This window comes from Eurytemora carolleeae, unplaced genomic scaffold, assembly GCF_000591075.1.
Source record: "Eurytemora carolleeae unplaced genomic scaffold, Eaff_2.0 scaffold1119, whole genome shotgun sequence".
NCBI lineage: Eukaryota > Metazoa > Arthropoda > Copepoda > Calanoida > Temoridae > Eurytemora > Eurytemora carolleeae.
Genome location: NW_019397298.1, coordinates 21,742 through 26,664, shown reverse-complemented (window position 1 = coordinate 26,664; position 4,923 = coordinate 21,742). Strand labels below are relative to the sequence as shown.

The 4,923-nt window shown below is 30.6% G+C and overlaps 1 long non-coding RNA gene across 1 annotated transcript in view; it reads right to left on the bottom strand.

Moving 5' to 3' along the window:
- LOC111713352 (uncharacterized) overlaps positions 1–4,719 on the bottom strand; it is a 29,266-nt gene extending 24,547 nt beyond the window's left edge. The window contains exon 1 of the long non-coding RNA XR_002767675.1: positions 4,563–4,719. This is a non-coding gene — a long non-coding RNA (uncharacterized LOC111713352). The remainder of the gene's footprint in view (positions 1–4,562) is intronic.
- Positions 4,720–4,923: the final 204 nt, after the last annotated feature.

The following is a 4,923-nucleotide window of genomic DNA, read 5'->3' as shown; positions in this document are numbered from 1 at the left end:
GAACAAGTACTTTTAAGTATTTTAAAAATGCGAACAACTGTTTAAGATTTTATCCGACATCTGTTCGGTTCAATTTAACCAAAAATCCGGTGTCCACTAGTTTTGGGAATTTGTGTGAAGTAAAAGTAAAATTTTTAATTCCTTTTGTTATCATTTAAAGGCCAAAAATTAAATTCTGTGACAAGTGAAATTTTTCCATTTCTGTTTATGTCCTGAATTTAAGAATTTTTAGGATATTTCCACTATCTTCATCAAAGTGGAATATGCCTAAAGTTTGGAATTTTTTATCTATTCGTTTAAAGTTTGTACAAAAACAGGGATACTCACAAAGGATGAGACTGTAAAGACGACCTAAAGCTCTTAAAATATGACGACCCCAAGGTTTAAGTATGGCTTATGTCTTGAATATTGAAATTGAGCCATGAACAGTTGCAGAGAACTTACAACCATGAAAATAAAGAAAAGAGACAGCGTAATTTCCGTTAAGTCGTCTCTGAAGTCTCATTCACTTTGAGTAACCCTGTATGTATAAAGTATATACACACACAAGTTTGTATACTTTTTAAGGCAATAAAGGACTTAAAGTATACAATGTGTGAAAATTTCCATAATAGTCTCTGTCATCTAAACATGTTAGATATTGTGTTTAGAGAGTTTTTAGCTTAAAGGGACTATCTATGTCATTTAAAGGGACTATCAACTTAATTTAAAGGGACTATCTACGTAATTTAAAGGGACTAGCTACGTCATTTAAAGGGACTATCTACGTAATTTAAAGGGTCCAATACACCCCCCTCATGTACCTAATATAACAACCTCTAAAGATCATCTCCACTAATGAGCCCCCATTAAATCCTTATAATTACGAGTACCCTTGACGTACAAAACATTAAAAGGATTTATATATGCACTAATTTAGAACAAACCCTAAAGGTATCCAACTAGAAAAATGTTGACAAATTTTGACATTGTTTATAAAAATGGGTTTTAAGGGTTGATTAAGAATAGAGAGAGTTTTTATACCACTGAAAGTGGCCTCTGGCAACTAGCTTTGGTCAAATAACTTGGTTTATCATTCATTCAGAAACCAGCTGTTTATTATACAGTGATAACCATAAAACTCTGGAATAGGAAGTCGACTTTAAAACTCAATTTATGATTTTAATAGCTTATTAAGCATGAGGCACAGCAATTGGGCAATGTTAACAGACCCATTTTACTTAATAAGTAATTTAATAACTTTCAAGTAAAGCTTTTTGCTTTAAGCAACATCAAATGCGCTTCATAAATGATATAATGTCGTCTTCCTATTCCACAGTTTCCTGGTTATGACTGTAGCTGTTTCGTGGCGTAGTTGAGATAAATCAGCTGTAACATCTAAACTGCAACCATCTACTAAAATATAGTTGAATCTGATTCGACTGTTCTGTGGCTAATTTAGTGGATTTTCAGCTCTTATGGGAGACAAAACAGCTTTACATAAAAGCTATAAATAGCTACATTTATCAGCTGTCGCTAATTTAGCTGTGATTTGAGATAACCAGAGATGGAGTTTAAAGAATTTGAGCCGCGGTTTAAATCCGCCAAAACCCGGTTTAAATTAAGCGCCGGTTTAAATTTTGAAACATTTGATACAATTTTAAGTGGAACCAACCATATTTAAACGGCGGCTTGAATTTAAACCGCCGTTCAAATTCTTTAAATTCGGCCACTGATCTATTAACACCATTTTGTCACAATTTTGGATTCAAGCATGTTTAAAACTTAAAAATAGGATTGAAAATGTTCAAAAAACAAGTGAAAAGATCATATTAAAGAATTGCAAAAAAACAGGAAAATAGGAAATAAGAGGCTTTAAACAGGTATTTATTTCTTTATATGCACTGCAGTAAACTTTATAATCCGCGTAGAAGGGTGCAGGGGGATATTTAAAATCATAACATCCCTACTTTAAATACTTTTCCTCACTTTGAGAACAAAAATAAACATTGCTCACTTCCGTCTATAATTTCAATTTTCTCTCGGACAAAGAAACTGAGTTTTTGCCACAAATTCTGATTTTAAAAAGCTATATCTTTTTAACCTGATGGTGTAAACCTTTGATATTTCAAAATACCATAATTTGATCTAGAATGATTGCTAGTTTAAAATATCTAATGTCTCCGGCATTAAAATGCAAAGATAGGGATAAGAAAATCAGAGTTTGTGACAAAAACTCAATTCCTTAGTTCAAAATATCAAGAAAAACTCAGAAAAGAATGTGATAATAAGAAAATTAGATTACAATAAAGATTTTTGATAATCATTTAGATTCCCGGAATTTAGTTCAAAAGTACGTTGTAACTTGAATCAATTCTTATCTGCATCAAATATATTTATAGAATTGTAATGCAATTCAAATGTATCTATTTCTATAATATGCAGTATCAGCTTTATCAAAGAATATCTTTAAAAATATTTCTTTATTCCCTGAATAGTAAATATTGAGCTTTGTCGGCCATTTTCTTTTGCATACAAAATTGATGTAATATTTGGTTTGGAAAAGAGATCAAATTATTCAAAGTTTCAAAAAACTTGTTAAAAAGAAAAAAGAGTCAAAAGAGTTTGGTAACAGATAAAATCAAATAAAAAATTCAACAAATTTTAAATAAGACATATACATTTATATATTCGATGAGAAATTTTATCGGTAGGACATTTTTCAAGACAGGACAGTTTATAGACATGACATTTCATAGACAGGACATTTTTTAGACAGGACATTTTATAGACAGGACATTTTATAGACAGGACATTTTATAGACAGGACATTTTTAAAGTTCTTTGGTTTTAAAATTTCAGGCTAATGTTACATTTTTGATAAATTAACAACTACAGTCAATTGACTACAGCGCGAAGCGCGCAAAAAAAATGTTGGGACCCCCCCCCCACCACTATAAATTGAACAAAAATCAGTAAGTTTCAAATTTCTTATTTATTATCACATTTCGAGATTTAAATATAAAAAATTAAACATTTTATTGAGATCGATTAAGCATAATTTGAATAGGAAACTGTTTACCAATTAAATCGAATTTTCCATAATAAACAATATGGAACATTGAGCATTTTTAACATTTTTACATATCTAATCAAATAATGTTAGTGATTATCTATTCTTTTGAGCGTTTACTAATAATTCAATAAATCCTTTTTATTACGTGTTTAATGAATATTTACAGTGCTAACCAGAAATCTCCGAAATTGGAAGACGACTTTTTAACACAAGTTGGGCTTAAACTAGTTGAATTAACATTAAACAAAGTAATTGTACAGTGTAAATAGACCCTTTTCACTTAAGTTGTGCTTTGCAAAGTTACTAGTAAAAATATTTGCTTTGAAACAACATGAAAACGCTTAATTATTGCTATAATGTCGTCTTTCTATTCCATTGTTTTCTGGTTTTCACTGTATGAGAAAACAATTTAAAAGGTATTTCCGTTCAGGTCATTTATTCAATACTATTTTCGTTCTATCTTTCATCCCTTTCATGCTTTAAACTCATATCATGAATTTCCTTATGGAGGGAAGCCTGTGTGGGCCGAAGCCCCCCTCTAGTTCGCCACTGCAAGGGTTTAAAAACTTACCTTTTGATGTTCTTTAAACATATTAACCTAAACGTTAGCTTTTATTTTAAACCATGCTGGAAATATTAAACGTTAATAAACTCTTTTTTCGTTGATTTAAACAATAAAATTTATTTATTTCCAATAATTTTTCCTGCTAAATATTTCATTCTCCTAATATACGTTTATGTCTGAAACAGCATGAAATCGTGAGGTTAATCCTCATTTCGTGGATTTTTGTGCATTTGATATACAAGGATTTATAAGGTTAAAGAAAGGAAAGTAATTTGCAAATAGTTAGATAAATAGATAGATAGATAGATCGTCAAAAGACCAAGAAACAATATTAAAATCATCGAACGACCTACTTTTGGAAAAGATTCCAGCATTTTATATTTTTACTTAGCAGTTCTTACTTAATGAACACAGTGTTAAAATTGTTAAAACTCCCCCCTCCCCCCGTGCTAAAGTGAAATAGTTTTCAGGGCATTATGTGAGAAATTTACAGAAAACCCTAGGTTATTTTTTCAAAATTTCTTAATATTAGATTTATTTTTTCAAAAAACAAAAATCCTAAAAAAAAATTCTTTTAACTTTTTCGAATATTTCTATGTTAAAAAAATCGTCAAAACCAAGAGTAGATATTCTTGAAATATATTGCCCCCCCCCCCCCTCGGCCCCATTGGGATGTAAAAAGTGCAGAAAAGTCATGAAAAGCATAAATTTAGCGAAAAGTGTATAACATCTGAAGTTTACAACACATAGCAACACAAGGGTAGGTGGGAGGTGGAATTGGTAAATATGTGTTCTCCGAAAAAAAGCCCTGAATAACTTTTTGATTTTTATACTTCTGTAAACAAAAACAAAACAATTACGAAAAGAATTTTTTTCCCTTTCATTTGTAAAACAAATGTCGAAATTATTTTTTAAAAAAACTTTTTTCGATAAATTACTTACTCATTCACTCACTCTTTCTCACTCACACTTTTAAGTTAATTGAAAACATCACTAGAAACTCATATTCACTAAGCGCGCACCAAACGTTAGGTTTATGCATGCACGTGCGGTGTCACCGCAATGAGAGCTCAGCACAAACTGTCTAAATTTCATCTCTGCCTTCATCACTGCCTGTTTATCTATCTATCTATCTGCAGGTACAGTACAGCATATATCTACCTAGACCGGGGTAAATAAACTCCACAAAAAATGGGAAAAAATATAAAAATAAAATAAACAAAGTACTTTTAAAATTAATATTTTGATCAGAAAAATATATTTTAACTAGAGTAGTTCAAGAGTTCACAAGTTTTATAGGGTC